The sequence below is a fragment of the Triticum aestivum genome, chromosome 5B, assembly GCF_018294505.1.
Source record: "Triticum aestivum cultivar Chinese Spring chromosome 5B, IWGSC CS RefSeq v2.1, whole genome shotgun sequence".
Classification (NCBI taxonomy): domain Eukaryota; kingdom Viridiplantae; phylum Streptophyta; class Magnoliopsida; order Poales; family Poaceae; genus Triticum; species Triticum aestivum.
Window position 1 is genome coordinate 667,863,979 of NC_057807.1, and position 13,429 is coordinate 667,877,407.

Here is a 13,429-nt window from a genome sequence, read left to right on the forward strand (position 1 = left end):
CCATTTGCTTTGATTTTCATAGCTTTGGTGGTCATAGCCTTGGTTTCACAACCTAGGAGAGTATGGCGTCTAGCGAGAGAAATTATCACCGTAGAGGTCCTTACTTTGATGGTACTAACTTTGCTAGTTGGAAGCATAAGATGAAAATGCATATTCTCGGACATAACCCCGCCGTTTGGGCAATTATTTGTATTGGCTTGCAAGGTGAATTCTTTAATGGGAGAGAGCCGAACCGCGAAGCTAATGCGGAAGAATTGAAGATGCTGCAATACGACTCTCAAGCTTGTGATATCATCTTCAACGGATTGTGCCCCGAAGAATTCAACATAATCAGCCGTCTTGAGAATGCAAAGGAAATTTGGGATACTTTGATTGATATGCATGAAGGTACCGAATCCGTCAAGGAACCCAAGTTGGATGTGCTCCAAAGTCAGCTTGACAAGTTCAAAATGAAGGATGGTGAAGGTGTCGCTGAAATGTACTCTAGGCTTGCTCTTATTACAAATGAGATTGCCGGCTTGGGGAGTGAAGAGATGACCGACAGATTCATCATCAAGAAGATCCTAAGAGCATTGGATGGAAAGTATGATACCGTGTGCACACTGATCCAAATGATGCCAAACTATAAAGATCTCAAGCCAACGGAAGTCATTGGAAGAATTGTTGCTCATGAGATGTCAATCAAGTATAAGGAGGAAGTTCACAACAAGTCAAGTGGTGCTTACAAAGCCTCAAGTGAAGCCCCCACATCATCAAGTGAGAACCAAACCTTCAATGAAGAATTGAGCTTAATGGTGAAGAACTTCAACAAATTCTACAAGAGTAGAAGCAAAGAAAGAAGCTCCAAGACAAGGTCTTACCATGACAAAAGATGTTCTATTCGAGAGCGCAATTGCTACAATTGTGGGAGACATGGACACTATTCCAATGAGTGTACGCACCCTACAAAAGAAGAGAAGATTCTCCAAGAAGAAGAAGTAAAAGACAAGAATCACCACCAAGAGAGAGGAGGAGTAGAGATGATCGTTATGAACGAAGACCTTCATGGAGAAGCAAGGATTCGGAAAGGAAGTACAAGTCATCAAGGAGCTACACAAAATGAAGACATCAAGCTCATGTTGGTGAATGGGTATCTGGCTCCGACTCCGACAATCACTCCGAGAGAAGCTATCACTCCAACTCCGAATATACTCAAGATGAAGGTGTTGTCGGTCTAGCACTTGTGTCAACCAACTCCTACGACATATTTGATTCACCAAATGAAGGAATTGGAATATGCTTCATGGCAAAGGTCCAAAGGTAACACATCCTGAGTATGTTGATTTCAATAGTGATGAAGATGACTTGCTTGTGGATGATGATCTACTTGTTAACAACTCTAGTGATGAATACTATGATGAAACGTCAATTAATCATGCTAATCAAGATAAAACGAATGACAATGATAAGGAGAAGATTGAGATTCTAACTAAAGAACTAAACACTCTTAAGTTGGCTCATGAAACTATCTTCGAAGATCATCGAGAACTTTTAAGGGTTCATTAGAAGTTACGCTTTGAAAAGCTCAATCTTGAGCGAGAGCATGAGTTCATAAAAGCAATCAATGATGATCTTTGTAGGAAAAGTTCTTCTTACATTGCCAAGCGTTTACTCTTATCTACTTACATGCCTCAAGTCAAGTCTAGTAACAAGTACAAGAAAGATACTTCCTCTAGTAGTAACAATAATAATGTTAATATTGTTGCTTCTAGTAGTTCTCTTGATTCCACTAATGATTCTCTTAGCCAAGTTACACTTGAGCAAGAAAATAGCTTATTGAAGGGAATTATAGAGAAAGGTGTTTACAAGAGCCTTGCCGGGAGTAAGCAATTCGAGGAAATTGTACGCAAGCAAGAAGACACAGGAAGAATCAAGGTGTTAGTTTTGAACGAAAGTTCAATGCCAATGGAGTTGAGTGGGAAGAAGATCAATACCCCAAGATGAAGTTTGTTCCTCAACAAGAGAAGTATGATCCTACTTCCTTCAAGGGAACACAAGCACAAGATGATCTTCCACCACAAGATCACAAGAACAAAGGCAAGGACAAGCTTCAATAAGAGATTGATGCATTTGAAGAAGCACCTAAGGCCTCGTTCAAGTGGGTTCCCAGGACTACATCAAGTTCAACTTCATCAAGTACAACTACAACTCCAAGGATTCCCATCAAGATGATGTGGATCCCGACGAAGAAGAACTAGAGAGTTCTTGAGGGTGACTCCGCCAACATTCTTCACTGATATGATTATGGCAAGGACAAGTGCAATCAACTTCCACATCTTGCACTAGTTCAAGGAGTCACAAACCCTCATGTTGGTAAGGCAAGGGACAAGGTAACCTAATGATTTCATGGACATCATATTGTGTGTGCATCACTCTATGTCTATGGATATTCTTGTTTGTTCCTTGAGGGACTTACCCATGTAGGTAAGTTGAAAGTGCAACTCACTCCAACGGATTGCTCCAAATGATCTACATCAACATTGAGCATCCACATCTTCAACACCTACATGAAGTCATCATCGACAAAACCCAAGGTTAGTTCATCCCTCTAAGGGGGGATCTCACATCTAGGGGGAGCTTAACTCTAAGAATTGAGTCAAAGAAACTCTAATGGTGTGAACACATCAATGCATTATGTAAAAGTGGTAACCCCACTTGAGCTTAAACGATGAGTATGACCTATGATCAAATGCTCTCATTTGACTCCTAAGTCAATATACTCATATATAGATGACCTAGTCATCGCCAATTGTTTGATAGATGCTAGAATTGGTTGTGCATGTTTTGCCAGATATTTCATTTGCCATCTTATTGTGTGAGCATGTTGGTGCATATTTTACTCATTCAAGGACATTCACTTGTTGTTTTGATTGATTTGCCTCTTTTTCTTTTTGCCAAGTGGATGGACAAGAATGCCTAAGAACCTTCTCTAGCTATTTATGATTTTCTCGTCTCAAACTCTATTCATGCTACATCACAAAATTTGATCAAGTTAGATTCGAACCACTCTGTGTGAGGAGCACTCGGAGTCCCCGATTCATCATAGACTTAAACTTCCAAAACTTCTTTGTGATTCTCGGTCTGACCGATTCCTCCATTTCAGTCCTACCGAGATCATTAAGTCGATCTAAGTTTTCAATCTCGGTGCAACCGATTTGAACTTTTTGGTCACACCGAGTTGCTGTAACTGTACTCAGTTATGCATCTCGGTGCCACCGAGTTGTTTACTCAGTCACACCGACAGGGTCGGGCTATATATACTCACGGGCAAAAATTTGGAAATTCCTCCGAACCCCTTTGCCCGCGCAATAGCTCGCTCTGCCTCCAAGGTGTCCGGATCGTCTCCTCGTCGCCAGCCGCCTCCTGTCACTGGTCTCCGCCGCTATCAACGGAGTTCAACCCCGCCGTTGCCGCCATAGCAAGTTCATCGCCGAGCTAGGGTATGGACTCGATCACTGTGCTATCCTCGTATGATTCCTAGCACATTGTGTCCTTGTTGATTCTTGCCACGATTGAAACACTCCTATCCAGTCAATGCAATCCGTAGATTAGATGAGATTCAAAATTTTAGGGTTAGGTTTCCGCCGAAACCATCTCGGACCCACCGAGTTGAAAAACTCGGTCCCACCGATTTGGCTTATGCCATTGCACTAGTAACTCTCGGGCTGACCGAGAATTGCTAATCGGTGAGACCGATTTTAGGACTTTGTGAAACCCTAGCAGTCTCGGTGCCACCGAACTGTGACTCGGTCCAACCGAGTTCATCAGTTTTGGTTCCAAAACTGCTTCGGTATCACCGAGTTTGAAAATCGGTTGATCCGAAATGCTTTCTATGTAAAACTAAAACTGATTTGTTGAATCATTCTTTTGCAAAAATCTCTGCATTTTGTGATGCTCATCCACTCTATCTCATCTATATCTCTTACAGGGTCAGCAGTCAGTGTTTGCAGCATGTCAGACCAGCGTGACATCTAGAACAGGTCAGAAGAGCAGATTGACATGAGTCAGGGCACTAGTCCCTCCAGCACTTCAGATGAAGGCAGGAGAAGCACTCCTAGAAACCTGCCTAAGGCTGCTACCAGGCAAAGGAAGAAGAGAACTTCAGACTCTGAAGATGAGGATTATAGAGCTGAAGATGATGAGGCTACTTCCAAGAAGGTAGTGCTCAAAAAGGATTATGGCTCAACCAAGACCACTAAGCCTGGACTTAATAGGAAGGTCCCTGCCAAGAGGACACCTACGCTGAAGGTCAGAGGGTCAACTCAAATACCTGAAAAGCCTGATCCCAAAGAGCCTGCTGCTGAAGGAAAGAAAAGGAAGGAAAAGGTCAAGAAGACCATAGCCAGAGTTGTTGGGCAACCTTCCATGATGGAAGAGGAAGAAGAGGTTGTTGCACCAGCACCCAAGGCACCAAAGCTTATGGGTGATGCTATTAGATCAGGGGATGCAACATCTAAGCCCAAGGAAGCACCCAAAGCTGCCCCCAAGGCCAAGCTTGCACCAAAAAGGAATACCAGGAGTATTCCAGCTGCTGAGAAGAACAAGGCCCTAGTGCCTAATGTTGCTGATGAGGAAGATGAAGAAGGAAAGGTCCTAAGGAAGCTCAAGCCCAAGATACCAGACCACAATGATGCCCATCCTATGGCTGAGGACATGAACATCAGAAGAGACTCAGGGTTGAGGCTATGAAGGCTGACAGATCCATATGCCGCAAGGAGAAGAACTGTTGTTGATTATAGGTTCCATAAAAAGGAACAACAAGACTTCTATGAGACAATCTTGTTGGACAAGAAGCCCATAGTATGTGATATGAGGTGGGTCGACTGGACGTACATAAAGGAAAATGAAGAGCACTATCCTGGAGTGCAAGACACTTTTGTTGCTTGTGGAGCTGCAGATTATGTTGGGCAAAAGCTCACCAACTAGAATGATGAACTTATCATGCAATTCTACTCCACATCACACTTCTATCCAGATGGGAGGATAGTTTGGATGTCTGAAGGTACATGGTACCAGTCCACTATTGAGGAATGGGCAAGACTGATCAATGCCCTAAAGGAAAATGATGATGACCTGGATGTATATGCCAAGAAGAAGATGGACCACAATTCCATGGCACACATGTACAAGGAGATCCCAGACAAAGCTGTTGAGACACATAAGTTTGGATCAGTCCACTTTCTTCTATCAGGGCTGCCCACAATCAACATGTTGCATTTTTTTGATGTGCCTCAGAAATTCAAGGTCATGAGCCTTATGGTTGAAACCATTAAGAGGACTGCAGCAGATCAGAAGAGGAGCTGTGGATATGCCCCTCAGATTTAGGAGTTGATTAACTCAAAGATGGGAATAGGCAAATATCTATTGGATACGGAACATTTTCCACTTTATCCAGACTTTGAGGACAATGGGGTTGTCATGAATGAGAATGATCCATCATCTATACACGCTCAAGAGAAGAAGGAGAAGGCAAGGGAGGAGAAGGCTGCCAAGATGCCAACTCAAGAGGAGGCATCTGAGTATTTCTTGAAGAACAAGTAGGAGCAGCTTGGTTACTTAATAGCATCAACACTGAGGATTGAGAAGGGATTGGCCACCCTCACTCAGAATCAGGAGAGCTTGGAAAGAATCATGGAACTCAAATTTCATGATCTTGATGTTAAAGTAACTGAGATTCAGTCAATTGTGGAGCAGCTGCAGGATGACATGCATGAGAGGCAGGGCAAGACTACCACTAATGTGTTTGCCAGAGTGCCTAGAGCCTAGAGGTTATTTGCAGTGCCTGTGACAGACACTAGAGCAACATCATCTGCACCATCTACAGCTCCTACAACTCCAGTGCAACCAGCTCCAGCATCAACTCCAGCACCCTCTACTTCAACTGAAGCCTTCGTTCTTGGAGTTATCCGGACACCACCACCTGAAGATCAAGCCTGAGAGACGATCTAGCACTATGCATTTTCTATGAACTTTTTGGTAACTTGTTGCCAAAGGGGGAGAAAAATGTATAGATCATACGCTTCGAGAGAGAGAGAGTGTTGCTTTTGTTCTCTCTTGATTTGGTGGTTAAAACTTGTTTGCTTTTGATTGCTTGAGATACTATGCTATTCTTGTGAGACATTGATCATCATGTGTTTGATCATAAGCTACACTTATGCATGTTTGATGATATTATCTTATCTATCCTATGTGATCATTCACCTTGCTTGGTGATGAGTGCATGTATTCAATATTTATCATTTTGAGCGCTCCACCAAGATGTATGTGACATGGAAGAGTAACCCATGAGCCTAATTCCTTGTGCATTTGCAGTCCAAAGCAAATCTTAAACTATGCACAAATTTAGGGAGAGCTGTTGCTTATCACACACTTCTCAAAGCGACGATGTTTTTCAATCTTATTATCATTTGTCGAAGCATTGATCTATATGTTGTGATCAATTACCAAAAAGGGGGAGATTGAAAGTGCAACTATCCCTAGGTGGTTTTGGTAATTCATAACAACATATAGCTCATTGAGCTAATGCTATTACAAGACTATTATTTCAGGAAAGCTCAATGAATGTCATGACATGGATGATTAAAGTGGATCCCTCAAAATACTAAGGACAAAGGATTGGCTCAAGCTCAAAAGCTCAAGACTCTTCATTTCATATTTTAGTGATCCAAGATCACATTGAGTCTATAGGAAAAGCCAATACTATCAAGGAGGGATGATGTGTTGCTTAATGAGCCTCTTGCTTCATGTCCTTAGTGATATGCTCCAAAACCCTCAGCTACTTTCTCACATCCACATATGACCTATACCAAAAGTCCAACTTGGCCCCACCGATTCTTTCTATCCGGCGCCACCGATTTCAAAAGTCATAGCCACTGCCACAAACCCTAGGCAAATTGGTCCTACCGATAGGGATCTCGGTCTCACCAAGATGGGATTGTAATCTCTCTGTTTCCCTTCATAATGTTTCGGTCAAACCGAAGTGAGCTATCGGTCCCACCGAGATTGCAATGTAAACTCTCTATTTCCCTTTTGTAACATTTCGGTCTCACCGAAAAGAGCAAATTGCTCCCACCGAGTTTACCTGACCAACTCTCTGGAAAGCTTATTACCAAAATCGGTCTCACCAAGTTTGTGTAATCGGCCTTACTGAGATTACGTTATGCCCTAACCCTAATCGAATCGGTCTCACCGAGTTGCATGTCAGTCCCACCGAAAATCACTAACGGTCACTAAGTTTACTAAATCGGTCCGACCGAGACTATTGAATCGGTCCCACCGAGTTTGGTAAATTGTGTGTAATGGTTAGATTTTCTGTGGAGGCTATATATACCCCTCCACCTCCTCTTCATTCGTGTAGAGAGCCATCAGACTAAACCTACACTTCCAACTTACCATTTCTAAGAGAGAACCACCTACTCATGTGTTGAGGCCAAGATATTCCATTCCTACCATATGAATCTTGATCTCTAGCCTTCCCCAAGTTGCTTTCCACTCAAATACTCTTTCCACCAGATCCAAATTCTATGAGAGAGAGTTGAGTGTTGGGGAGACTATCATTTGAAGCACAAGAGCAAGGAATTCATCATCAACGCACCATTTGTTAATTCTTGGAGAGTGGTGTCTCCTAGATTGGCTAGGTGTCACTTGGGAGCCTCCGACAAGATTGTGGATTTGAACCAAGGAGTTTGTAAGTGCAAGGAGATCGCCTACTTCGTGAAGATCTACCGCTAGTGAGGCAAGTCCTTCGTGGGCGACGGCCATGGTGGGATAGACAAGGTTGCTTCTACGTGGACCCTTCGTGGGTGGAGCCCTCCGTGGACTCGCGCAACCGTTACCCTTCGTGGGTTGAATTCTCCATCAACGTGGATGTACGATAGCACCACCTATCGAAACCATGCAAAAAACATCTGTGTCTCCAATTGCGTTTGAATCCTCCAAACCCTTCCCTTTACTTTCTTGCAAGTTGCATGCTTTAATTTCCGCTGCACATATATTCTTTGCATGCTTGCTTGATTTGTGTGATGATTGCTTGACTTGTCCTAAGATAGCTAAAATCTGCCAAACTCTAAAATTGGGAAAATGTTAAGTTTTTAATTGGTCAAGTAGTCTAATCACCCCCCCTCTAGACATACTTCAAGGTCCTACATCAGGTGACGACCTGGTGATACTTCCGAGAATATATTCAGAAAATCATGAACCACCGATATGTTACTAAGCTCGAGAACAATCTTGCTTTTCAGGGCAAGACGATATGATCAAATGAGCGAGGGGTTGTCACAATCCTAGCTCATTGATCGAGGAGTGCAGTAGGAAATAAATACTAGGTAGCACAATCAGTCTTAGAATGTGGATTCAAGAATCAACACGCTAAGAATGAAATTATTGTCCTTTAACTACCAAGCAACAGGGTTGCTAGGAGTATTGATTTCACACATCATAGTTCATCTGTCGACAATCCAGTAGCGACAACATGAAACCGAGGAATGAATAATGATGGCAAGAAGTATCATTGAGTCAAGAGTTCATAGGATGGTGTGCAAGTCCCATGATATTCTATATATAAAGATGGTAATACTCCGAGGTAGAACAGAACAAGAGCTAGATTAGCATTTTGATCTGCGGAACACAACTGCTTTGACTCAATCCTGGATATGGATGAGCTATTGGAGTTTGTTTCTCCTAGTCATTCCAGAATAGAATGGCTTGACACACCATAAGAATAAATAGGCATTGATAACACGAATGCACAACTAGTCCTGACTATCAATTGATAGACAGAGGTCAGAATACAACTAAAGAGAGACAACTCAAAGGAACATATGGTTTTCTGAGTCGCGGATGCATAGATTTAGTATGTCAAACAAGTTCAACATAATTCTTCCAGATAACCCATGCAGAAAGGTAGGATTGGCAGAGTCACAATTATCGAATGGAGAACTCACCAGGAGCGCTCTTATTGTGATCTTTTGGTTCAAGAACTTCTGCCATAAGCAGTTCATGGTATTAGAAGGAAATACCACGGACCTCGATGACTAATGCAAAGGTTACTAATAACCTAAATGAACGAGCAACCACTATCAACATGAAGAAAGTAGGGTGAATCTTGGGTTCAAAAACCCAGGAGTAGAATACCCACTACTAAGCGACATGACGGGATGCTTTCGAGAATAAAGGCCAGAATCATCACACTGGAAACACAAAACAAGGCTAGATTACTAGGTGATACTCTAGACACCTAGGGTCATAATAATAGCTCCAACATATACGTCGAGGCAATAGAGTACCTCAATTCACTGATTAGTATGGTTAATCTGGCCCAAAGGGACATCGGGAATAGGAGGAAGTGATTTGCAAATGCATCAGACTATTTAGAAACCTGGGGTGACTCGGACAACATAATGGCTGTAAAGGCTCGAAAATATTTGAGACAAGCTACAAAAATGGTGGCATAACTACTCGATCATCACAATATTACATTTAAGAGGCCAACTATGAATACACACAAGTGGTAGGAAGCGAACTGAAGCTTAGAACCATTAATCTTGTAGGTCCATGGATTAGTAACATGTGATCCTGATAGAAAGAAGAGAAAGCCTAGTTCTTAACCACGTAGGAAAGGTAAGATGACTCGGATCAGAAGTCATAAGGAATAAGGAGTAAAAATAGCCTCACGTTCCATCCCACAATCAATTCCCTTATATAACTACATAATTTCTAGACTCAACTATGACCAGTTTGGCTTGGTAAACCTACACGGTAGTCAAGCTCCGATACCAAAGCTATCAGGACCCCGATCCTATGCCACACTAATCTAGCATGTAACACCTCATATCACTTTGCGGCCTCACGCATGGTATTACCACGGGTGTCACCTTACCAGGCCTGGGACCGTTTGTGCCTTCTGGCACACGTATATGATAGTGTTGCTAGCATCCATATGACAAAGAACCCGGGCTGACATGGCTAGTGGTAAACCCAAAGTGGCACTAACTTACAGGGACAGGCATACGAGACCCAGCAACGAACGTGTCGGTCATCAGTGAGTGAATCCGAGCTGTAGCACTGGGCTAGCAGGACTCCGGTAAACCGGGCTGTAGCGGGCTAACAGGACTCCGGTAGTCATCGCGTGATATTTCCCCGTAGGGACAGACACAGGAACGAAGAAGGACACATGCCGGCCAGCCTAAGTGTTCTGGAGCAGTAGCAAGCTACCAGGGCTCAGTGGAAGCACTAGGAGACATTTCCCGGTAAGAGAGGCTACCAAGGATAAACAACTAGATCGTCAGATCCCACACATATCAAGCATTTCAATCATACACACAATATGCCCGATATGTGCAAATACAACATGGCATCACAACATGACTCTACAACTCAAGTACTTTATTCAATAGGCTCCGAGGAGCGAGATATTACAAACATGGGTCTCATGACCCAACATTCAGAGCACACAACTCAAAGCATAAACGGAAGCTTAACATGTCTGAGTACATACATCTACAAATGGAAAAGGCTGAGAAGCCTGACTATCTACAAGACCCTCCCGAGGGCACAAGATAGTAGCTGAGGTAACAAGCTAAACGTCGAAGTCCACGCGGAACTACTAGTGAGACTGAAGTCTCTCTTCAAAAACATAAAATAGGCAAATGTGAGTACAAATGTACCCAGCAAGACTTACATCAAAACTAACTACATATGCATCATTATCAACAAAGGGGATGGCGGGGTTTCACTGCAGCAAGCCAGCTTTGACTCAGTGGCTATCCTGAACTACGACTGCAATGTAATTCTTTGAGGTGGCGCACACGAGTCCACATATTCACCATATCAATACACCACTATGGATCCACCCCCGTCTCCCTATGAGAACGCCGTCCATAGCACTCACGCTTATCTTGCGCATTTTAGAGTATCCACTTTCACTTGTCAATGAACTGTACAGGCAACCCAGAAGTCCTTTACCGAGGACACGACTATTTGAATAGATAATGTTAACCCTGTAGGGGTGTACTTCTTCACACACGCTCTCACCACTTACCACCATGTACACGTCGTGTATCTCGGCAACCTTCAAGTGGAAGCCTGGCAAGGGTTTCGGCCACGACCTGACTAACCACACAAGTCTCTAGTCCAGGTTTATCGCCTATTCGGGTTCCATCCGCAAGGAGATCTGGCCGGGGTGTCGCTCATGGCCCCAAACGATGTGAGCAGGGTTCCCAAGCCCACCATCCAGTGCCACTTGGTACACCGTGCCACTGTGCCTAGTCTGTCCCAAGCCCACCTGTACCGGGTGCCACTTGGTAGACTACTAACACTACCTACAAACACTAGAAACTAGTTGCAACTCCTGGGCAGAGATCAAGTTGATTAATAAGTCGAAAGAGCTTGGAGCGCCCGGAGCCCAATGTGTGGTAGTAACTGTTCAGGGATCACAAAAACAGAACTCAGTTCTTGAGGACGGCTTCATTGAGACAACCCACCATGTACTCCTACATGGCCTCTCACCGCTACCTTTACCAAATCGTGTTCAGACACTTAGCTCTCAAAAGTAGGACATGTTCACAACTTTCCAATTCATCCCTGATGAATCAGACCTGACACAACTCTAAGCAATAGTAGGCATGACAAACCAGCATGAGTGAGTAGGCACATTAGGGCTCAAACAACTCCTACTCATGCTAGTGGGTTTCATCTATTTACTGCGGCAATGACAGGTCATGCAGAGGAAAGGGTTCAACTACCGCAACATGTAACAATTGAAGCGTTGTTGTCCTAATGCAGTAAAAGAGAGCGGAAGCGAGAGAGTGGGATTGTATCGGAATGAACAAGGGGATTTTGCTTGCCTGGCACTTCTGAAGATAATAATAGCTCTTCATCGGTGTCATTGATCCCATCATCGGAACACGTCTACTGAGAGGGGACAATTACCGGCAAACAAGGAAGAACACAATCAATGCAATGCACAATATGATGCATGAATGTGACATGGTAATATGTTGTGGTTTGAGCTAATGCAACTAGCAGCAAGTTAAATGGAGTTGGTTTGAATCCAGGATTCAAATTCAAACTCCATACGTGGATATTCAAATGCCATTTATATGATTTGTCCTAAACAGTAGCTATAAGTTGTTCTAACATGTATGAAAATGGTATAGATCGATAGATTGGATTTTTTTGATCATTTTTCATATATAATTTATCTTATTTGGGGTTATAGATAATTTTCTATGAATTTTAGAAGTTTTGGGCATTTTTTGAAATAATAAATCATTTTTGATTTATTTAAAATCCCAGAAAATGCTTGCTGCATCAGCATCACGTCACTATGACGTCAGCAGGTCAACAGGGTTGACCAGTGTCAAACCTGATGCGTGGGACTCATTGGTCAGTGACCCAGAGCCAGCTAAAGAGGCTGACACGTGGGACCAGGTCAATGCTGACGTGGCCGAGTCAAAGATGACAGGCGCCCCCCCTGGGATTAGTGCTAATCTAATAGAGAAGTTAATCATTAACTAGGCTCTGGGGCCCACATGTCAGTGGCTCTAGTGATTAATTAGTGATGTCATTAGCTGCTAATGATGGCCACGTCGACCTCGCAGGAGTTCAGCCGGCGGTGAACAAATCCGACGACGGAAATGCCACAGGAAAGCGCTACAGGGGATGGTTTCAGGCGTGGTTTGCGGCTATGGGTTGCTGGGCTTCACGCGCATCCAGGGGTGGCAGTAGCTCGAGCTGGGGTGGCTGGAGCTCAACGGAATGGCGCTCACGGCGGCACCGGAGTTCGGGTTAGTTTGGGCTCGGCGTTAGGGTGCTCAGGAGGATGAGCTGGTGGAAGCTGCGTGCTCCTAGGAAGGCACCGAACGCGTTGACACACTCAGGCGCGAGCTGTGGTGGCTAAACTGACGGCGGCATCATGGCCGGTGGCCATGAGCTCTCGGCTCTGGTCGAATCGAGCTAGCGGAGAGAAATAGAGGGGGGCGAGCATAGGGTAAGGTGCAGGAGCTCACAAGGGGTCGGGAGAGAAGCTCAGCGGGCTCGGGGAAGCTTCTGCAACGGCGAATTGACGGCGGTGATCTCCGGGCACTGGAGATGAAGACAATGATGCTCCGGTCGACTGGGGCCTCCTCTGGTCGCGTGCATCGGTTGTGTAGCTCCACGGGGTCGGGGCGGAGCTCAGGGATGCGGAGAGGGAGCGAGGGGGTGGCTTTGGCCATGGTGGAGCTCGTCGGCGACGTCGAGCTCCACTCGGTGGGGAAGAGAGAGGGATCCAAGGGAGAGAGCCAGGGGGTCCAGGGGGTGTCATGGCGTCCGCAGCGGTGTCGCGGAACGGGGCAGGTATGCAGGGAGGGAGGAGGTGGCGCTGCGCGTGCGTGCGCACCGCGGGCACACG